At 43.1% G+C, this 24,192-nt stretch overlaps 1 long non-coding RNA gene across 1 annotated transcript; it reads left to right on the top strand.

Moving 5' to 3' along the window:
- Window positions 1-5,098: 5,098 nt before the first annotated feature.
- On the top strand, window positions 5,099-7,344 carry LOC146893929 (uncharacterized). The gene is made up of 3 exons (XR_015002579.1): window positions 5,099-5,300; window positions 6,599-6,833; window positions 7,156-7,344. It is a non-coding gene; the product is annotated as an uncharacterized LOC146893929 (long non-coding RNA).
- Window positions 7,345-24,192: the final 16,848 nt, after the last annotated feature.

Below are 24,192 nucleotides of genomic sequence, written 5' to 3'. Positions count from 1 at the left end.
GTCTATTCATCAAAATACACAAAACTTTTATAGCAAAGAAAGGCAACTGTGACTCCAATGCTAACTTTCCAAAAGTCTTCGAATTTATGTGCCCCATCTTGAGTATCAATGTGAGCTGCTTTTATTTCTGGTATGAGGTAAGAAATTAGTCAATCCAATAAATTTTCTCACATATAAATGCTATGTAAGCAGCTGATTTGGAATCAACATTCTGCCTTGTGGTCCCAGAATCTTAGAAACTCATGTATATACTCTTTCCCGAAAGTCCATTGATTTCGAAAGTCAGGCAGTGCTAGCTGTTGCCGAAGGCCGTGCAATAATGAGATCAGAACTAGACTTGCCATCCTAATTTAGCAAGCAGCCTTAAATGGTACCAGGAGCTACCTTGGCTAAACCTGTTCGAATTCACCCTTCCAACACCACACCCACCAATCAACCCATAAGAAGATTAGCAGAGAATATTCAGTTTCCCTTGGATTCTACCTCAAGTTTATCCTATCTGTTTTGTCTCCCAAGATGTGCAAAAATTATCTCTGAAAGGTAATAAAGACACAGCAAGTTAATGATGATGAGATTATCTCTGAAATAATCTCCTGTAATTTCATCTTAAATTTTTTATCAAAAAAATCATACAGTGCTTTAAATCACACAGGTGAGTGGATGCCTCTCAAACACAGGCACATAGTGAGCTAAGAAAGTAGTTCATGTCTTCCATCCCAGAGATCAACCAAAGGTATTTGGTTTAGCAAAGCAAATTACAGCCATCGTCTTTGATATTATAGATGGAACTGTTCATGTAAAGAAACGCCAAGGAACAAGCACTTTAGTTGCAAAAGGAAAAGAATATGGGCTTCTCCTGAACTGTTACCCAAAGCAAAAATGGAACCAATACTCAAATCCCTCATCATTTTGCCCCGGAGCAAAAACGAGGCTGCAGCTCTACCAAATGTCCTGTGGGTCTCTGCTACAGTGCTCAGAGATCAAAACAGCAGACAGGATATCCACTGAAGTATTCACTGGTAAGATTTTCCATCTGACCTTACTATTCTGGTATAGCCGCCAGCACCTTATAATCCCAGCATTGTATTCTTCAGCAATTCCTCCGCTCATTAGCAGAAGCTGAGTCTAACCTTGCTCTTGTAGGGGCTTGTGAGTCAGTACAGAGCAACAGACGTTGTCTCCGGGATCTAACTGCAAAGAAACAAGGCTGGTACTCACTGGGTGGAAGACATCTCTATCCGCTAGAGGCTGCATTTGTGTGCTGTTAACGGAAACTGGAGAAAACGGTGATTTGCGCATCTGCTTCCTTCTCATGTGATGGAATCCATAGTGAAGAAGCCTGGGATTCTACAGTAGGACCACAGAACCGGGATTCCTCCATCTTTATGCTGCATTACCTTTAGCACATGCTTTCAGTCTTCAAGGCTACACTGCGGTCTGAGCTGTGTGTGCATGGGGCTCCACAGTCAGAGGTGACTGTTCCCTTCTCTAGGAGCTCTTCTGGAAGTCACTCTCAACAATTCTTAGCATGATTTGCTACCTTAGCGTTCCAAAGGAAGCAAAAGACGTTGCTTCTGAAATAAAAATCCATTTACGTTGCAAAAGTGTAAGGGGATGATGAAGCAAATATCAGATGTGTAACTACCTGATCCTCAAGTTGGTGCTGAAGCAAAGACAAGAGAAGTCCCATGCAGCTTGGGATGTTTATTTCCATTCTTATCACCCAATTAATATGTACCATAGCACTGGGCCACCACATAGGCTCATAACTTCAGCTTTCTGTTAGATCCAGAGCTTGGTTTCTTAAGATTAATTATAACTTTTACTGCACAAAATTCCTCTATATGAAGGGCTTGTTCTTTGATCTCTCACAGGCACATCTAGGGCAGTCAACATTCCAGTTACGAACTTGATGATTGAACTGGAAAATTAACCCAGTCGTCAAGAAAAGATTCAACTGTCCTTTGTACTTAGTGTGGCTAAGGAAAAAAAAAAATGTGCACATGTCCCCATGCACAAATGCAAAAGGTGACAAAGACAGCTCAACAACCACCCGGGTCATGTCAACAGATTTTCACCATTACCTGGACATTTAGCGTGAAAGTGAGGCTTGGTTACTGAGTGCTGAGGTGATGAGGATGTGGGTAGTGGTGAAGCTTGTGAATGACAACCACGAAGACAATGATGACCATAGTCAAATGGTAAGCCACCTTCTCCAGAGTAGGATCACTCCAATTTGAAGTGACTCTTTCAATGTCTTCTATTGTAAGCAAGTCTATTATCTCATTTGTGTCTTGCACCTCATGAGAAGGGGCAGGATTTGTTATTTTAAAATGGTTAGGACATAGGCGCAAAACAAAACAAGTAACCTGTTCTGTTTGTCACAATTTGTAGAAATACAGAAAACTAGCACTAGACACCTACCTTTGCTCTGTGAGTGGACACCGAATGAACCCTGGATTATGTTCCTCTTACAGAGGGTATGTTTGAGACTCCTGTTCCTCAACAAACCCAGCCGTTTCTTGAATCTTTTAAGGTTTTTATGTGCATGCCTCATGTTTTACTCAATGCTGAAGTGCCTGTGTCTAGAACAAATCCTTGTCCACATGAAGCCAGTTGCTCCGATTTTATCAAAGACAGCGATGTATTTAATTGCATACACGCTCAGCAGCATCTGCTATCAGCATAAGACCGGATGGAGAAACAGGAGGACATCTCTAGCTCTGCTTCCATGAGAACCGGGAAGCCTAACTTTGGTTTTGGGGTTGTAGCTGGGGGAAAGTGGTCAGCACTTGATTTACAGTTGCGTTACTGTGTTGGGGTTGCCTTACCTGCAGTACAAGGTGATGGAATTTCAAATACATTGTAATTATTTTATAGCCCGAACACCATGATCCTGTTTCTTTACAATGTCCATGAAAAGAACGAGGCAAATGCTAGAGAGACACCGCTACAGGGTCAATCTCCTTTGATTCTTTTTGGAAGATTTAAGTCTCATAGCACCTGTTCTTTGCCTTGATAAGTTATACTCCCTTAAAAGCAATCTTCTCTTTATGAAGGACAATAATTGAAAACAGAGAAAGGTGTACCCCAGTAAATGGCTACACAGACATAAGCTGAAGCCTCCTAGCTTCCTGGTTTCGCCTTTATTCCCAGGATTGTGTCATCAATTGAAATGGAAACAAACATTTTAAATGGTGGGGTCTTCCACATGGCCTTCTGAAATCCTTGGTCCAGATCGGAGTAAATTCCTCCACCAACTTAAATCAGGGAGCACCATAATCCTATTCTAAAACTAGTCATATCTCTAAAAGAGCCTGGCATCAGGTTCCTAATCCATTCCTATAGAATCACCTACCACCTAAAATGTGAGGGAAAGCCTTCACGTACATCCTCCGCACCTCAATCATCAACCCACGCCAGCAAAGCCTCGCACTGCCTTCCACCCAGCAGTTCATGCTTTGACGGGTAGTCCACGGGAATCCCTGTTTTAGAAAAAGCAAACAAATGATGTGGGAGCAGTCAGCCTGACGCGTTGAGCACCCTCCCCATCACAGCTGAAGTCAACCAACACCGCCCATGGCTGCTCCAGCTGGTCAGACACTAGCGTTGGGGATGACAGTGACAGCAACAGCAGGGACAGCAGCAAAGACCATTTTGAACATTACATGGTCCACCGTGAGCGCTATGGAGCTGTTTTCATTTCATCTTAAGAACTTCTCTAGGAGTCGAGTTAGCCCCCTCATCTTCATCCGACTGATGAAGAAACTGAGATTGAGAGAGGCTAACTAACCTTAACCAGCACTTTGGAACTGAACAACAATGGTCCAAAGCCAGATATGCATGTTTCCAGAGCCTCTGTACAATGAGCTATAACTTGCTTCTCAGAAATAGGAACAATAACAGGGGAGGCCTAGTCATCAACCCACCCAGAGGAGGGTGCAAGAAATTCCCAGGCATGAAAGTTGCAGAAACAGAATCAAATCAAAGGCTACCCTGAAAGGGGGCTGATAAACAGGGGAATGTTATTTAGATGTGTGTGTGTGTGTTGTTGTTGTTGTTGTTTTGTTTTGTTTTGTTTCATTTTGCTTTGTTTTGTCTTGAGAAAGCCTCACACTTAGTTGCCCATGCTTGTCTGTCTTGGGAAAGCCTCGCACTTAGTTGCCCATGCTGGTCTCAAACTCCTGGACTCCACTGATCCTCACACCTCTGTCTCCTAAGTAGTAAATCACAACCGCAAAGCCCAGCTTAGGCGATTATTATTAAAGTAGACTAAACCCTGAAATATCTGTTAAGTTGGAGACAACCTCTCTCTAACATTTTCATAGGCAGATTTAAGGAAGCTGTGACTGGGGAAACTTTTCATAATTTGGGAACCCAGAAACAGTAACCATAACAACTGAAGGAACAAAATTCTTTTCTTTCTTTTATCACCTGTAGACCTCATGGGGTAAGGGGCAGATGGTGAATTGGGGGGAAGCTAGTCTATTTTGAATGCTTATTTACAAAGCTACATTCCTGCCATCCACCAAACACCATCTGCTAGGCTATTTCTTCCATGAAATGACAACATTTTGTTCCACAGCAAATAAAAGTCCGACCAGAATTCAATCGGCACGCTGCGTCTGGGAGAGCACCAGCTCTTTTCACAAACCAACTTTAATCCTTCTCCAAGTCCACAGCAAAGAAGGCTCCCCTAAGAACAGTAACCCAGTCAACACGTTCGTTCGTTCACTCATTCGCAAACTCACTCTGAAAGAAAGTTGGCCCGTGTGTGCTGGCCAAATGTGGAAAGTTAACTTTACAACATGAACTGTTTGCACTCTGGGCCAAGAGACAAGTCTAGGCACCATGTGACCTGAGTCTGATTTAGTAGGATCTTGGGACTTGGGAACACGAGAGTATTTCTTCATGGAGCCCCCACCTTCCTTGACCCCCCTCCTCCTCACCCACAAAAACTTCCAAGAATGTCTTTCATGTGTGCACCATTCAGTGAACAACGGGCTGCGCCCCAGAGCCTGTCCTTGAGTGCTCGGCTCATTACCCCTGCCTGAGACAAGGAAGGTCAAGTTCAATCTCTGAGGCTGGGAGGAAGCAATCAGTGAGGACGTCAGCATTAGGACAGGGAAAGGAAATACAACCTCAAAACCGCCAAGAACCATTTCCTGTTCTTTAGAAGTGGAAGAAACTATAGTTAGTTTAGAGAGAAGAGCTTTCAATAAAGAATCTGAAGACCCCTCACAGTGTCCCCAGCTCTGTCACTGGCAAGAACGTATGGATTTGGATCAATGGAAAAATTGGTAAGTCTCCCTGGCACCTAGGTTGCTTGCTTATAAAATAAGGAGATGGGACTATGATAAATGTCTTCTCAAAGGACCAGAGGCCAGAGCCTTATTCCTGAACATTAAGTCAAACCCCTAGAATGGGGGGAGGGGAATGAGTGAAGAAGGGGTGTTCCAGAAACTGAACCAAAATTCCCAGAAGATCAGCAGCTTACACTGAACAGTCTACAGATGCTAATTAGCTGATGAAATTCCCAATGATTGTGGAGGAGTTGGAGTTGGAATGTTGCAGGTCCAAAGCCAAATTACAGTTTATCTTGGGCTATATACGTATACATCCATAAATACATACATACATATATACACACATAGTCATTCATCATTAATAGCCATTCCTTGCCTCCTCTTGGCATCTTTCTGCCTATCGGATGAAACTTCTTGAAATTATTAAATGAACAGGCGACAAGCCACCACCAATCCAAAAGCTGTGACCAGATAACCTCTGAGGCCTACAGAAGAGGGTTTCCACTCTACTGTAGCCCACCTATCTATGGGAGTTACCAACAGATTTGAAAACATGTGGATTTCTGACTTTCTGTTCTGTTAGTATAAAGACATCATGAAACTACTACCACATTTAGCATGGAATTTGGGGAACCTGAATCCTGTTCTGGGACCATGGTTACTCATGTTTGGCTTCAGACTAACCTGTCTCTTACTCTCTTTGAAAGAGCTGTTTCCTGCCTCATCAAAGCAGCTCTTGGTAGTTAGGAGTTGTCTATGAGGGGCAGGGGGAAGCATCACTTTCTTCAATGATTTAGCTACTGATAAGTTGACCTTGTACCAATAAATCATCCCCAACCCAAGCTTGGCAAGAAGCTATAACCAAACCCAATAGGCCACACATAAAAGAAGACACAAAAGTAGGAACAGCACCTGCTGGGGAGGAGTATGTCTGTGAGAGAGAAAGGGGCATGCAAAAGAGGGAGGGGAATGACCAAAATTCATCATATAGATATACGAAACTGCTCAGCAATAAAATAGAAACTAAATAAATGAAGAATGGGGATGGGGACAAAGGAACCAGAAGTTCTACAGCCTTATGAATGTCACCTGTCACCTTCAAACGACCTTGGTGAGTCGGAGAGGGTTTTATACCAGTACATTGCCTCATTCCTAGCTCTGTAGCACTTCAACAGTGGATGATTGATTTCAGGAAGTAGCACAGTCTCGGACCCAATCCTTAGACTCCCTCTCGCCCTGGAGTCTATTCAGCTTCCTCTATGACCCTAATCTGTCACGTACCTTCATTGCAGCTTTCCTAGTGCAACTCTAAGGGGATATTGATGCCTACTATCAGTGGAGAAAACCCAGTTCTCTCCTCAGAGGACCAAAGAGATAGCTTGTCCTGGAGCCACATGCGAGTGAGCATGGTCGCCCATTTGCAGCAATCAACCAATTGGGTTGTGTAACGTTCCACGGAGTTGCAGCTTCCTCTTGGGCACATTAGTTAATGGTATTGAGGAGGAACATCCACAGAGCCTCCCAAAGGTCAGTTAACGCTTCTGTTCCTTTGCAATGCAATTTACAGTCATGATGGTAGTGTGAATTAGGCTGGGCTTGGAGTTCTTACCACAGAAAGCACCAAAGGCCCCCATGCCCAGGCAATTCCCTAGCTGTTCACCTGCCGGTACACCATCACCTGTCTCGCAGCTTTGGTGTGAGGGTTTGGTGACATCAGAGCACAGAGTGTCTCAGCATCACGTTGCTGGAGCAGGGGTAATGGGTGTGACCGCTTGTAATTATTGGTGACTCCAGGTACTCCTTCTCTTCCTTGTTTCTCAGTCACTTGCTCAGTCTTCTCTTTACACAGATTTTATGCTTCATGATGGAGACCCAGAAAGTCAGTCCCTTTGCATAAAGATCTCCCCAGCTCCTCCCACTTGCCTGAGACTTCTCACTCTGCAGATCTGAACTCGACACCTACTATGGGCTTAGCCTTGCTATAGGCACTGAGGATACAAGCATGATGGAATAAAATCCATTGCTGAGCAGGATACAACTAAGTCTGTAAGGGTCACTTTTTTTTTTTTACCAACAACGTAGAAATCCCATCAGCAGGCAAAGCATTGCCAACATTGCCAGTTCTGCCATCTGTCACCCCAGGGGCTTTTAGCAAGTAGCCTTCAAAGGGACCTCAGCTGCAAAGTGCAGCCACCTTCTCTGGGATGACATAATCATTAGACATACAGGGTGTTTATTACCTTTCCTCTCCTCCCGATCCTGATGGCCCTACCTTAAGGCTGGTAGCATACTTCCCCGCTGGCCAGGAAGGTTGTGTGTTCGCTGCCTTGAAACCAGAAATGTGTAGCACCGAGTCTGGACCCTCGCCAAATTTCTACAGGGCATTAGTAACAAACTGGTGAAGCTCATTAAAAAAGAGAGAGAGAAACCTATAACCATTAAAAGCCCATTAAGCAGCCTGTCATTTTGTAGAGCTAAATAGCCCACAGTAATCAAAAGCATATGAACCCCAGCTGGGATACCCAGTGAATTGTTTCGATTTAGGGGAGAATTCATCAAGAAAGATTGTTCTTGGGATTGGGTTGATTTTTCTCCTTCGGTTCCTGGCCCCATGTTCCATTATAATTAAAGTGATTGATGCACCTCCCAGACAGAGGTGAGCAGTGACCACCAGAGCCAAAACATCTGCCCCTTCCAAGCAAACAGTTAATACAGAACTTTAGCGAAAAGGCACGTAACTTGAGGTCCCTTCTCCACTGTCAATTAAGTGAGGCACCGTCAACTCCGCTACCTGGCTGGTTTAGATCGGGGTTATCTGTGGAATTTCTCCTTCCTTCCTGGCTGGAGAAACTTTTATCCATGTACAAATTATGTTTCAGAAACATAAAGAGTCAAGCGCAGGAGATGTTTCCCTAAAATGGGAGACAGACGATCCAGCCATCAATAATGAGTGCACAGGGATTGACACTTGGTAACTTCAGCACAACCGAGTCAATATTTCCGATTTACCACAATTCTTCCACCTCCTGTGCCACTTTCCCTCCCCTGCATGGGAGAGGCCCTGCCAGCCAGTGTTTTGCCCATTAGTCCCTCCATCAACGAATGTACATATAGTGAGGAACAAGGTAGAACTCAAACAGGTACTGCATGATATCAATTTATATTGGCAGCTCTGTCTACAAGAACAGAAAGCAAGGAGGGAGAGTTAATGATTCAAGGCTGATGTAAAGGCTGTCTATAGGAATTGCTTCTGCATGCTGATACAGTCCACCATGACACCAGATGAAAGGACAAAACGTCACTATAAAATGGGAGTTAAGATGTCCAATTTGGTATAAAGTCTATTGAAAACAATCACGTAGACCCTTTGGATACTTTATCATTGCTTTCTCAAAAACCTTTCCTCCAAAAACTCAAGAGTTTTATTTCAAAACAAAGCAAAAGTCGTGACTGGTATAACCAACATTCTCCTGTGTTCCTCCACCTTCCTTTTGTAGGTTTGGCATACTGTTTATTAATATTATTTCTTCAAGGGTCATGAATTGTTAAAACTCTCCTGATGTCCACCTCCATTGCTTGCTGGAAGTCCCCAGCAGGGTTGTCTTTCTCTTTGCATCACCTTAGAATCCTTGCCACTCCGAGCACTCCCCCCCCACCCGCTCCCTCACTATTGATGGTGTAATTTTTCGGTGCTTCCAGGCTCAGCATTCCAATCTCTCAGAAACCGTCTGTGCTAAATTCACCAAGCAGTTAACGAGCTCACATGCTGTCCACACAAACTCATTTGCCTTGGAAATGAAAACAAATTGATGTCCACTTGAACTGAATTTGCTTAAGCACACATTGCGGATGACACATACGGATGGGCTTAGTGAATGGAATCACTCCCTCCTCCCAGCTCCCACATCCAGTTCTGCCCATCCCACCAGACCTGCCTACCCCTTCCACCACCACAAGAAGGCCGGCTCTTCCTTATCTTAAATTCATTTTTTTTCTTTTGAAATTCTTAATTTCTTAATAAAGTTTAAAATTATCTTGAATTTTAGATCAGTTAAAGCAATTATTGAACTCCTTGGGCATAAAAAAAGGCTTCTCACCTACCGGGTGAGCTCTTCGGGGGGAAGGCACTGCAGGGTTTATTGCTAGCAGCACAAGGACAGAAAGAATGGCATGAAAATACAAGCCCAGGCTTCCCTGAGCAGGACAAGGGCAAGCTGAATAGTGTGAGAAGGAACTTTGTAAGGTTAGCTCCTGGATGGGATCTCAACGCAGACCATTGTGAGAATGTTCTCCACATTACTCCATACCAGGGAACCCCTTAAGCTAGGCAACCTAGGGGGATGCAGCCTGTCCCTGGACAAGGGGGTCTCCGACCCATATGCTCTTTCATTTCTGAATGTCCAGTCGTGAAGGAAAAATAAACATACAAAAGGCCATAAATCGTCTTGCAAAAATAAAGTCTCCTTTTTAATGGCGAGTGGCTAATGTTTTAAGTTGAATTCCAGACACTTACAAAAACTTGTTAGACTCCTTCTACCCGCTTTGCCGCCTTGACCTTCGGCCCTTGCAGAGTTAAAGAAGTTGCTGGGCTTTCTCTCCATTGATGAAGTTCAGTAAAGGGTGCTTGTGTGTCAGACGTTTTCATGACTGTGTTAGACACAAAAGATAAATAGTTTAAAGTAGGGAGGTTGGCCCAGGCTCACAATTCTAAACTATTTTAGTCTATTATTAGATAGCCCCTTGTCCCTTGGCCAGGGAAGGACAGAAATGAGACAGAGGAAGGGCACAGCAAAGGAGAACCGTTAACTTATGGTAACTTATGGCAGCCATTAAGCAAATAGAGGTGGGCACAAAGGGTCAGGGACAGGATACTCTTCAAAGAAATACCTCGCGTTCCCTACTTCCTTCAGCAATGTCCCATCTGCTTCCTTCTGCCATCTCTCAGCAGCGCCGCCATATTATCAGTCTATCGTGGATGAGTTCATTGATGAAGTCAGAGTCCTCACGAGCCAATCACTTCCCAAGAGCCTCGTCTTTGAACACTGTTACCTTAGAAACCAAGCCATCAGCATCTGAACTCTTTTGAGTCCAGAAGTGTCCAAAGAGGACTTTCAAAACCCGATCATAGCCTTGTGTTTGCAATAATAATAGCTTGAAAAAAAATACATGCTTTCAAAGTAGTCTGGTGTTCTGTGTTCCTCTTGCCCCTTGATGGGCATCGCATTCTCAAGTTTGAAATTTTTCTTTTGTGAATCTGTTGAAAACATTCTTTATACCTTCGCTGTGGTCTTCTTCTTCTTCTGTGACCATAATCCAAGGCCGAATCTTTCCATGACCTCCCAGAACTCTCCCACATGCTATTCATTCTTTTAAAATGACCTTATTCTTCTTGTTTGTCTTATATCCAAGATTCGTTACTTTTTTCAAGATCTACTTTTAATATACCCTTTTGGTGAGTGTTTGTTTGGCTGAATTCATTTCAAGCAGGATTTAAATTCCTTTTATTAATTATTATTATTATTATTATTATTATTATTATTATTATTCAGCAATACTCTCTTCTCAGTGAGTTTTGTTTTCATGTCTTGGATTGACTTTCTTACTTCATTTGCTGTTGTTGTGTTGTTATGGTGGTGGTTGTTGTGGTTGCTCTCTTGGAGTATATCATATCTTCTTTGTGCTGTTTAGACATATCTATAGTCAGTCTTCAAAATTCTTTGTCTGAAAGTTCCTCCATTTTTACTGGATGTTATTATTATGTGACTGATATTTCATTCGGGAGACATGCTGTCTTGGTTTTGGGTGGTATTCTTTTTCTGCACTGGGACTTGTACATCTAGAATAGTTTGCTACTTACATTCATTCTCATTGTCTCTCTCTCTCTCTCTCTCTCTCTCTCTCTTCTTTCTTTCTCTTCAAGTTGCCACTTTTATCTGTTGAGATGTTTGCAATGTTCAGGAAAGTACAAAGAGTTGAGATGCTTGCCTTCCTCTTGAGGCCGGTGCAGAAAGTTCAGGATCAGTGTAGACTAATCTAAAATGTAGTCAATGGTCTCCTACTTTCTGCAGGAGGCAATGCAGACTGAGGTCATGGGGAGAGCTCCAATCATTTTGAAAACATCTGGAACTAAAACATCTGGAACTAAATACCCAGCTCTTTCTCTCCAAAATCTTTTCTCCCAAACCCACAATAATCTTGTAAGTTATACACAATGTTTTCTGCTGCTCTACCATGTCTGTCTCGTGGCACTTAAAGAAAACAAGGGACTCCTCTGCTTTGTTCTGCCACTGACACAGAGCCTTTAGTTGCCCAAATCCCCCCCTTGTACGGCTTTCGTTCTACACGTGACCCAGTTCCTGGGGACAATGAAGACATGAGAAGACCTCCTGATGTTGGCTTTTCTGCTTGCAAGTTGCATAACTTTAGTTCGCTGGGCCCTTTTGTGATCTGAAAATGAGAAGGCTGTATTACCTTTCCAGTCCTGGCTATGGTCATTGCTACCCACTTTGCTTCTCTTATATCTCAAATTGTTTTTGTTCTGACCCATATCTGCATTCAAAGGCATGCCATGTTGTTGTAGAGTATTATTTTAAGGTCTGTGACTTTTAATTGTACTGCATCTGTCTAACTGTGAAGCTGTGGTTCTATGCCTGTCGAAAACACCTGACGGTCTAATAAAGAGCAGAATGGCCAATAGTGAGACAGACACAAAGACAAGCAAAGCTGGCAGGCAGAAGGAGGAATGAGGTGGAAGAGCAAGCAATGAGAGAAGAAAGGAAAGAGGATGGCAGGAGCCACCCAGCCATCCAGTCACCAAGCCAGCCAGGGAGTAAGAGTGAAAGTAAGGCACACAGAAGTAAGAAAAGGAAAAAGCCCAGAAGCAAAAGGTGGTTGGGATAATTTCAGAAAAGCTGGCAAAAACAAAAAAAGCTTTGGCCAGGCATTCATAACAAAAATAAGCTTCCATGTGTGATTTCTTTGGAAGCTGGGTGGTGGGTCCCTCCAAAGCTTAAAAAAAAAAAAAGAGAGAGTAAAAGATGACACAACACCATGCCTCCTTTGTTACCCTTGTCGCCTACTGGCATCCTGGAGTCCTTTCCTACGTCTCTTTCTCTTCTTCTACTTTGCCCCTTCAGTAAGTCTCTTCCTCTCATTTATTTCAGCCTTTGCCTCTCTGCGCATTCAGATTTTTCCCCAGTCTTAAAATCTAAAGAGCAATTTTATTTAACTCTATAGCTCTGTCGTTCTAAACTGCCCACTACAGGGCTTCTCCCACTTAGATATTGTACGCCATCTTGGAGCAGTGTCTTTTTGTCAGCTCTTGCTCACCCTCTGCAACCCTGGACCTGCTTCCCTCTACTCCTCGCTCTCAAGATTTACTAATGGTTACTTTATCACCAAGATTTCTTTTGCACAGCCCAAAAGATCGGGAGGGGGCGGGGAGTTTCTAAGAAGACAGTGCTGCTGGACTGGAGAAAACATGCAGTGTAGGGAAGAAACGAAGAACATTTTTCCAAGGAATTCTAAAAATGAATTGTCAGCAATATGCCGACCTATGGGAAAACAGCTGGGTTTCTATCCTTTCTAACTGGCCATCATGGGCTTTGAGGCGAGGGAAGGTAAAGTGTGAGTATTTTATTCCTATTGAACTCGCTGATGTAGTTGCTTTGATGGGCCATGGGTGTGGGCATCTGGAGCAAAAATTACACCCAGGGTAGGCAGCAGGACACTTAGAGCACAAAAGGAGAGTCTCATGAAGCCATGTTCAGCAGTAGCATATGTTGCCACTACAGCATGCCAACCTCTTTGGTCGTCTACAATGTCAACTAGGATGTTTTTGAAGCTTGGGGCCTGGTTGTGTTAAAGAAAATCACCCCTTCCATGAAACATGCTCTGCTAACTGCTTCCTTCTTTGCCGAGTGTCCTCTCCGTAGCCTCAAACTCTGTTCTTTGTTTTTGCCTCTGAGTAACTCACCTGCCTTTGCAGGTTCAATTACTTTACCCAGAATGAGTTGGCTGCAGTGTGCAACCATGATAGAAGCTTCTATTAAATGTCAACCCAGCACACCTAAACTAATATGTCAAACAAAATCATGTTTATTTTTCCGTGACTTCTCCCTTCATTTTGATTCCCTGTGTTATGATCCAACAGTCTTTGATTTGTTGTCATATTACAAAGAACCAAATTCCTTCTCATTTCCTTTGTCACTACCTTAGTTCAGAACCTTGCTGACTATTTTTTTTTTCAGAGACATGCAGCCAGGCTGAGCTTGAACACACTGTAACTCAGGCTGATCCTCCTGCCTCTGTTTCTCCAGCACCGGAATTATAATTGTGCATCATGACAGTTTGCACAGCACTGGGGATGGGACCCAGGGACTCATGCATGCTAGATAAATACTCTGCCAGCTGAGCTATATTCCCAGATCCTTATATTGACTCTGGGATAGACATGCACAGTGATTCTGTACTGAACTCTCTGTCCTTGCTTCTTCGGCTCTTCCTAGACCTTCACCATCAGAAAATAATGCATAACTGCTTTACGTCCTTACCATCGCCTCTCCTCACCATTCTTTGGCTTCATTCTTCCCACATGCAATGTGGCACAGCCCTCAAGCATTCACCTATCCTATGTGGTCGCAGAGAAATATACACCGAGCTGAGAACAGGAGGAAATACATAATTTCCTGCCAAGGCACATGGAGGCAAGACTGAATTCCCCCGCTCGCTTTTCACAACAGTAAAATGGACATCTACAAGACTGAAGTGTCTGGATCCCCAGGTCTTCAAGTGAAGGATGACTCGCTGTCACCGTAGAGAGCAGACTCGCTGACATCAAGCTGTGTGTGTGTGTGTGTGTGTGTGTGTGTGTGTGTGTGTGTGTGTGTGTGTGTGTGTTGTAACCAGCCATGGTATCAAAGGACCCTATAAGTAGTTGGTTGTTATTTTATTTAGGTTCCACTGCTATCTAGCCTGATTTGTCTTCATAATACAGTATGTTTTTACATTTACCCTTAAGATAAAGTATACATTTTTCAGTTCATCCTCCAAAATTTCTTCAGAATATTTTCCCTAGGTTTTTTTCTTCTTTGTGTTCCGAAATATACCTTCTGTCATATCATATGTTATGCACTGGTCCATCACGATTGCTCACACTAGCTTGGTTGCATGTAACACTTTCAACCCCCACACTCCATGCACATACAGAATTTCATTCCAAACCACATCCAACTGAACCAATACCTAACCCCCTTCAAGGTCCACAGCAAGGCTGGCAAATTGTGTCCCATAGGTGAAATCTGACCTATAGTGATATTTTATGTGTGTTTTAATAAATAAAGCTTTCCTGAAGATCAGAGTGCAAAAGTTAGCCACACTAGTTAGCCACCATGCAGGCCAGGCAACGGTGGTACACACCTTTAATCCCAGTAGCCACACTAGTTAGCAATAGAGGCCGGGTGGTGGTGGTGCACAGCTTGAATTTTAGCACTAGAGAGGAATATAAAAAGGGAGGAGACAGGAGCTGAGGGTCTCAGTCTTCAGGCAGTCTGTAGCCAACACTAAGGACAGGCTTGCCCAGCCTTGGTAAGAACTCTCTAGTAGTTGGCTGCTTTGTTTTTCTGATCTTCAGCTTGAACTCTGATATCTATCTGTGTTGTCTGAGTTTTCTGTCCTGTCCAGTTCCCACAGTTGTTAGGTCCCAAAGAAATCACACAAAGGTGTGATTAGTTAAAAACTGATTGGTCCATTAGCTCAGGCTTCTTATTAACTCTTATAACTTATATAGCCCATTATTCTAGTCTATGCTAGCCACATGACTTGGTACTTTTTTCAGAGAGGCAGTCACATCTTGCTTCCTCTGTGGCCGACTCACCAATGCAGAAAGAAACTTCCTTCTTCCCAGAATACTCCTGTTCTCATTGATCCACCTCTACTTCCTGCCTGGTTGTCCCGCCTATACTTCCTGCCTGGCTACTGACCAATCAGCGTTTATTTAAAATACAATTGACAGAATACAATTGTCCCACACCATGTCTGGGTTTTTATTTTTCATGCTACACTGGCCTAATACCTGTTTTTGTAAATAAAACACTTTCTGGGAACACATCAATACGACAGTCACTAAGTTGAGGATTTATTACTGAGACCATCTGGTTTCCAAACCCTAGAATCTTATCAGCTGTAAGAAGCTGACTATCAACTATCTTATCCGCTCTGTAAGAAGCTGACTACTGTCTAGAGTGTCATGTTTCCTCTGCAACCATGATAAACTTTCTGTCACTGTAACAATATTTAACAAAAACAATTTAAGGGAGGGAGGCACTGTTCTCACTCACAGTTTTGGAGATTTTAGTCCCTAGAATTTTGGTGGGGTTTTTAATAGTTTATTTTTGTTTGATGTATACTCATGTTTTGTTTGTCTATATGTGCGTGTATCATGTACATGCAGTGCCCGTGGAATCCGAAGGAGAATGTAGGACTCCCCTGGAACTGGAGTTACCATATGGGTGCTAGGGACTGAACTTGAGCCTACCACAGATCAGCAGTCCTACTAACTGCTGAGTCATTTCTCCAGCCCTCTGGTCTGCAGTTCTTAGTTTCATTGATTCTAGGCTCATCAGGTGATACACAACATCATGGTATGGGAGCATGTAGCATTACTTAGTTCACGACAAGACAGAATCAGAGAGAGAACTCAGCAGCATGTATGACCCTTAGTGTCATGCTCCTAAGTAGCCTACTTCTTCAGGCTAGTCCCCACATCCTCAGGTAGCATCCCCATCTGGGGAACAAGTGTTCAACACATAACACTGTAAGGCACATTTCATATGACTCCATGTGCACACGCATATTTCATGTGACTCCAACCCTCAACATACACTGCAGGTTACAGCTCACATCAGATCCTCTTGGTCTGCACCCCAGAACAGTCCCTGTCATGACCGCCTCACTGCCTGTGTACCCCACTTCATCCCCATCGTGCTTCCTTGTTAAAGGTACCAAACACATTTGCTATTCATTTCTGCAGGCACCTGGCATCTTAATAGTAAGCATCCCACCAGTAACAGCTGATGTAAGAGAATGAAATCTTGAGACTTCAAACATATTGAGAGAAGAACGGCCATGGAAACTTCTAAGAATTATTAAAACACAGAGATCAAGTCTCCTAACACAGGTTTACTTCCTTAACTTGCACAATTTTTCATAATAATAATAATAAGTGTATTAGTTGTTTTTGTTTCTGTGATGAAATAGCATGACCAATAGCAACTTATAGAGAAATGAGTGTATTTAGGTTTTCGAATCCAGAAGGCACACACACAAGCAGCAAGTAGGGATGAGGCTACAAATCCTCAGAGCCCAATGCAGGTCATGTACTTCCTCCACATTCTAAAAGTTCTCCAGCCATCCAAACAGGGCTGCCAGCTGGGAACCAAGTGTTCAAATACATGAGCCTGTGGGGAACAGCTCTCATTCAAACAACCACAATAAGTGTCCTACAAAAATATTAAAATGTCACACCCTATTCACAGTTTTAAATAGTACTTTTTTTATTTCACATCCTATGACAAACTGAAATTAAGAGTCAAGTAGAAGGTGAATTGTCGGAGAACAGCCACAACAAAAATACTTCTCGCCAAGGTGAAGACTTGGGGATTAGAAATATAGTAAAGAATATAAAGACATGAATGAAAATAATAAAATGGAGAAACATATAGGATAGTATCAGGAGGGAATTCCAGTGAGTACTGAAAATATGCCTACATTTAATTTCCAACTGCTTAAAATACTCCTGACCCCAAAAAGTAGGAGTAAGACAAAAAAAAACTACATTAACATGATACAAGGAAATAAACATACCAGTTGAAGGTCGCAGGCTATAGCCATAGTTAAACATTCTGTTGCTAGAATAAAACAAGTCATGTACAAAACATTCTGTAGGCAAACCCCTCCATGGGTGGAATCCCAAGCTAGCTCCATAAAGGGACCTGGAATTTAGTTGGATCCTTAGACTCTTGTTTGAGGTAGGTACAATCTACTTCTCTATTCCTGGAGCACAAGGCCTGGCTATTAGCCACACCTGTAGACAATAACCTTGAGCGAGCAGAACTCTCTGATGAACACCTAGGTGGAACCTTTGTTTGAGGTAGAAGCACAATAACCTTGAAGGAACTAGAAAGAAGAAAGGTTCAACTCTCTGACCTTTGATCAACGTGGAAACAGGCTCACATTTTTGGGCCTCCACAGCGAATGGAACCCTAGGGTTTTCTGTCCAACAACCCTCAAAGCATCTGAGACAAGCTTCAGTGTGCTCTGCAAAGCCATTTTACAGATTGTTCCCATCACCCCTACAGACTGTATGGCTGGGGTTAAAACCCCACACTGATAAAGAGCACAGAGCCTTGTGGTTGCCAGTTTCCAAATCACTTCCATGTGTGAAACCTCAATTTGTTTTTACCAACCTCCCAAACAGCAGCGCCTTTTCACCACGAGGTCCCTTCAAGCTGCACCCATACTTAGCTAATCAGGGGCTCTGGCAATCCTGTGCTGAAGGCATTCCCCCAAAAAATCAGACATGTCAAGGAGCAGTCCAGATAGCTTCCTCCCACAAAAACTCCCAGACAGCAAAGGCTATACACAAATTTGGGGGAGTTATTCAGTGCCCAAGTACAGACTCATACTGCATCTCACACCATTATTTCCCCATAAGATAAACACATAACGTCAGACGACAAACTTAAAAACTTACACAGCAGTCTGGCATTGGCAGAACATTTAAATGCATCATTTGTATTTTACAAACCATTGGGATTTTTATGACACATAGCTTGGGAAGTCCTGTACTGAAAGAAGGGTGTGTGTATATAATGCAAGGACCCTCCATACACACATATGGTGCTGAAATGGCTTTCCCTGGACAGAGCTTGGATTTTTATTTTATAACTTCCTTTTGTCTATAGACAGTTCCTGTAATGGCATCAATCCCATTCCTCCAAGAATAAGTTGAGACAAAAGTACATCCTGGGTCCCATGAGTTGCAAAATTCGAAGGGTTGAAAGGAAAGCAAGGTGGGTGACAAGCAGGGGATTTCTCAAGAGGCCTGTGTCTCGTGTGTGTGTGTGTGTGTGTGTGTGTGTGTGTGTGTGTGTGTGTGTGCTCCAGACACCTGTTGGACTAGAGTGGGCTGATCACACATGTTTCATTTCTAGCCCTGAGACAGCAATCTTTTTCCTGTCCCCTCGGTATGTACAAATGCTGTCTCAGATCTATGATATTTTCAACCTATTTGTGTTCCTTCTCCATAGTAAATAATTCTATGGTTTGAGGTAGATTTTTCTACTGGACTTTTTAACCTAATTTCTTCCAGAATCAAATTCTCCTAGGATTCCTTCATATTTCAGGAGAAAAAAAAATAATTCCAAGAAAAATTACGTTTCCATGGACTAGGTAAGAAATAACCCTGGAAAAGAGAAGCCGTTAGATAGAGCTGTCTAGCTGATTAACAAAAGATGCCCATCTCGAGAAAAATGAAAATCTAGCTCATAATTCACAAAAGCCCTCAGTCCAAACAGGGCAGAGATAGAATAGGCTGTTTAAACCAGAGAGTCGATGTTAACACCTGTTAATGACCCATTTGTTGGCTCACAAGCTGTTAACACTCAAACAAACTGGTCATTAAGTGTGATCATTACTTATTTCAATGCAAAAGTTATTAGTGCTCCCATTTGAAGACTTAATGGAAGGGCAACCCTCGCGCTGCACACCTGGTATTCTCCAAGGAGGCTAAGGACAGCCTTCTAACTGCTGTGTCTGGATTTTAAAAAAAATAGGTAGTAATAATAATAATAATGGCCATTCTGTCGCATCAATTACCTATTTCCTTCAGCAATCAGAATGGAAGATGTGTTCTGGTTCACAGCGGGATCCCTACTAAGGACCACTTGAGTCTTCATTACTCTGTAGGACCATTAGAGCTAAGTGAGTCTGATGTGCCTTCCTTCCCAGCCTGCTGCCCGTCTCATTATTATTCAATAGACTTCCGATTAAACCCAGAACGTTTTCTCATCTTTTCAGCTTTGTGCAGATTATAAAATATCAGACAAGAGATGTCTGAGAATTGAGACCGGGGGAAAGGGAAGCTGGTGAACTGATGGAGAGGAGTCATGAGCGGCAGGTTTTCCTTCAGGCTCTCGCCCATATAAGGCCAGAAAGGTGCTCACCTAGACACTTTAAATATAGAAATGGTTGACGAATCTTGTCAACTGCAACTCGCCATCTGCCTTCTCTAGTGAACGATCCAAAATAGCATGTGTGGTGGGAAAATAAACCTCATAAGTCTCAGATAATATCAGTTAGCATTTGGAGGTGATTTTTTTATTAGGTATCTCAAAGAATAACAGAAAACACATGTTTGAAGAAGGCCTCTTTTGTTTATATATCTTTCACCAATACAAGACTGAGGTTGCCATATTAAATGAAGGATACAGGACATCCAGTTTCTTATTCAGATAAGCAGTGAATATTCCTCAGCATCCTGTTCTTACATTCTGCATGATACTGGAGATATACTTATACCAAAATATATTAGTAGTTCATCTAAAATTTTTAATGAACTGAATGTCATGCATTTTGTCTAGTAAACCCATATAAGGCACTTAACTATTGAAGAAAAATAAAGCGCTCAGGGGTCAGTGGCTTCTAAAACTGATGATTCACATGAATCTCTAGGAGAAAGCAAAGATTGCCAGGTTCCACTCCCCTGAAGACTATGACCAATGAACTGACTAAGTTACTGGAAGCTTCGAAGACTCATCAATTGTTAGGAAAGGAGGCACAACAGAGTTCAACAGCGTGTTCATGTGACTCCTCAAATTAAGGACAAAATGAATAGTAAATTGATGAACTGAAGGCTGGCAAAGGTTGATTTCCCCAGACGTAAAATCATATTTTATATGTCATCCAGTTTCTCAGCATTTATCGTGGGCTGCCCTATGCTAGATCTATGCCTTTGAGAAGCCAAAAGCAATAAAGGAGAGAGATTAGAATCAGGAGAAGGGCAGTCACTTGACGAAAGTTCGTCTGTGTACCAGGCACTCCGCCAGGGTTCCTCACCTTTTGCCGCATTTTCTCTCCATAACAGCCTAAATAAATGGAGAGTTGCTCTCCTTCTGCCAATGATGATGCTGAGGCTATAGAAGCTTAACTTGGCCCAGATGAGACAATGGACAGGATCAGAAGGCACATTCACAGGCAGAGAGATCTGACTTCAAGCAATTGCTGTTTGAACTAAAATCTCACATCCAATAAGCACCATGTCAGCCAAAAAAAAAAAAAGAGGTATGGTACCCAAGGATCTGAGTTCAAGTATAATTCTGGCACTTAGCTCTGGAGAGGCAGGGAAGTTACTTGCCCTCCGTGTTTCTACTGTTGCTGCCCCTTTACAGCTACCTACCACTCCCAGAAAATCAACAAAAACCTTCAAGCTGGAAGAGACTGGGAGAAGTGAGGGAAGGAAAAAGAGGAGGAGGAAATCCACATGATTAAAATACCGCTACACTGATCAAAACAAAGATCAAAAGAGGAAGCCTTCTCAAGAATCCAGGAGAAAGCATGACCCTGCCTAGTACCATTACAAGTGAGTGGGAGAAGTAAACCCACAGGCCTGCCTGGGTGGCCTGCCCTGGGCAATGAGAAGAAAACACGGTGATGAGCAAATACACAGTGGGGAGAGCGGGCCCTGAGGTAACAAGAGAGGTGGAGTTGTCCCTGCCCTTCACTAGCTGCAGCCCTGGGGAGAGTGGCCATTGCCCCTCACCGGGGCAGCACAGTACAGCTGGCTCTGGTGGTGGAGGTGGATGCCAGTCCTGCACTGAGGGTGTGAAAACAGAAGAACCAGTCCTGGCCCTTGCTCACTGCAGCATGTGGGGAGGCTGGGGGACAGCTGGCAGACTGACCAATCTCCAACCACCCAGGCCCAGAACCTGGGTTTGAGCCAGCCTACCCCAACTTCCACCAATCTATGATGAGCTGGAACACTGAAAGCAGCAAGATCTCTAGGACACAGGACAACAAGATATCCGAGAGGAGTCCCAGTGATGATCCAGTCTTGATAGTGCAGCAGAAAGCAAATGACCGCAAGCCAAAACAGATGGGCTAAAGGGTTCACTGCATGTCTCACTGTGTCACACTGCAGCTTCCATGATAACATTTTTCTTTTCATTTCTTTTCTTTTTTGTTTATTGTTGTTTCTCTTTTTTCTTTTAAACTTTATTTTATTTTGGAAGCAAAGTTTCAAGGGTAGAGGGCAGATATGAGGAGACAGGGAGATGAATGGGATCGAGATGCATGATGGGTAAAGCCACAAAGAATAAATAAAAAGCTTTTTAAGAAGGTGTGGAACATATACACATTGGAGTTTTACTCAGCAGTAAAAAAACAATGACATCTTGAATTTTGCATGCAAATAGATGGAAATAGAAAACACTTTACTGAGTGAGGTAACCCAGACCCAAAAAGAGGAATATGGTATGTACTCACTCATAAGTGGATTCTAGCCATAATTAAAGGACATTGAGCCTATAATCCATGATCCTAGAGAAGCTAAATAAGAAGGTGAACATAAAGAAAATCATATAGTTATCCTCCTGGATATTGGAAGTAGACAAGATTGCCAGGCAAAACTTGGGTGCACAGGGGTATGGGGGTGGATGTAAGGGAAGATGGGTAGAGAGAAGGGAGAGGGGGGGAGGGATTCGGGAAAGCTTGGGGGAGTGGGATGGGTGGGATGGAGGAAGGGTGGATATGGGAGCAGGGAAGTAAATATCTTAATTAAGGGAGCCATTTTAGGGTTTGCAATAGACTTGATTCTAGAGGGGTTCCCAGGTCCAAGGAGAGGTCCCCAGATTGTTCCTTGGGCAGCAGAGGAGAGGGTGCCTGAATTGGCCTTGTCCCATAGCCATATTGATGAATATCCTGCATATCACTATAGAACCTTCATCTGGCGATGGATGGAGATAGAGACAGAGACCCACACTGGAGCACTGGACTGAGCTCCCAAGGTCCAAATGAGGAGCAGAAGGAGAGAGAACATGAGCAAGGAAGTCAGGACCACAAGAGATGCATCCATCCACTGAGACAGTGGGACTGAACTAATGGGAGCTCACCAACACCAGTTGGACTGGGAGTGATGGAGCATGTGATCAAACTGGACACTCTGAATGTGGCTGGCAATGAAGGCTGACTGAGAAGCCAAGGACAGTGGCACTGGGTTTTGATTCTACTGCATGGACTGACTTTGTGGGAGCCTGGTTTGTTTGAATGCTCACCTTTATAGACCTGGATGGAGGGGGGAGGACCTTGGATTTCCCATGGGGCAGGGAACCCTGACTGCTCTTAGGACTAGAGAGGGAGGGGGAGGTGGGGAGAGGAAGGGAAAAGGGAGGCGGGGAGGAGGTGAAAATTTTTAATTAATAAATAAATAAATAAAATAAAAATAAAAATAATATAAATCTAAAAAAACTTTCACATAATCTTCGTGGAAAATGAATATACAGCAATAACCTAATGGAAGCATGTGACAAAGCCACATGACAACTTTGCAATGTTATTTGCATGATATGTTCACACCTTTTTATGTCCATAAAAGAAGACCTTAGGGCATCAGCCTTTTCAAAAGTTATAGGAAATTTGCCTTCAAAAAGTTAGCTACAAATAAAGAATGATAAGCTAGGGTGAGCTGGCTCAAGGAGGGGAGATTGTCACCAGGCATAACAAGTTGAGTTCTATCCCCAAGACATGCATGAGAGGAGGAGAGAATTTACTTGTGTGGCTCTTTGGACCTGTGCATGTTCACCATAGCATGCACCCACATAAAATAACTACATATCGTGTGAATGTGAGTGTGTTCTGTGTGGCTGTGTGTATAAAAAAACAACAAGGTCTTTATTATTAGAACTGAATAATAACTTGAAACTCACAATGTTTTCTCCAGTTTCTTATGCTTTAAAAAAAAATTCCCAGAACCCAGAGACAGTTGACATGAGCTTGTAGGAGTTCATGGACTCAGAAATTAGGAAGCCTACGTGGGACTGACTTAGGCCCTCTGCATGTGTGTAACAGTTGTGTAGCTTAGTCTGACTGACGCTCCTAGCAGTGAGATCATGACCTGTCCCTGGTGTGTTCAACTGGCTTTTGGGAATCTGTTCCCTATTCTGGATTACACCTGCCAGCCTTGGGGCAGGGGGGTGGAAACAAAGATGGAGGAGTAGATGGGAAGGAGGGTAAATGGGAGGAAGTGGGATTGTGATCAGTATGTCAAATAATGAAAAAAATTAATTAATAAAAAAGTTTCCCAACAGGAAGTAAAATAATCATCATTTATTAAAGAGTTGTATTTCTGGCCAGGGAGATGGCTCAGTGGGCAAACTGCTTGCCGTGCAGACATGAGGACCTGTGTTTAGATCTCCAGCACCCATATAGAGAAAAGACAAGCATGGCCATATGCCCCTCTAACTCCAAAGCTGGGAGGTAAAGACAGGAGGATGCCACGAGTTCCCAGCTAATCAATGAATATCAGGTTAGTGAAGCTTTGCTTCAAAAGAGAAAAGAAAAGATAGAGAGTAATGAAGGGAGCCACCTAACGTTGATCTCTCCCCCTCTGTCTTACACACACAGTACTTTCACAGAATTGATCCTGTTAGCATACATGGCTGAAGAATAAATGACCCAGCTTCCTGGACACTCACATCTATCTCAACACGAACTTCGGTGGCTGTCCAAAATTATGTACTTGCTTTTACTGTTAAAGGGGAGTATGCCTTCTGGCACTGACATTTTGCCTCCAACTTCCAAGTCCTGATGGCAGGAGGATGCTCCCTAAAAGTTC

The sequence above is a fragment of the Myodes glareolus genome, chromosome 8 (genome assembly GCF_982192425.1).
Source record: "Myodes glareolus chromosome 8, mMyoGla1.1, whole genome shotgun sequence".
Classification (NCBI taxonomy): domain Eukaryota; kingdom Metazoa; phylum Chordata; class Mammalia; order Rodentia; family Cricetidae; genus Myodes; species Myodes glareolus.
This window is presented reverse-complemented; position numbering and strand designations above follow the sequence as displayed.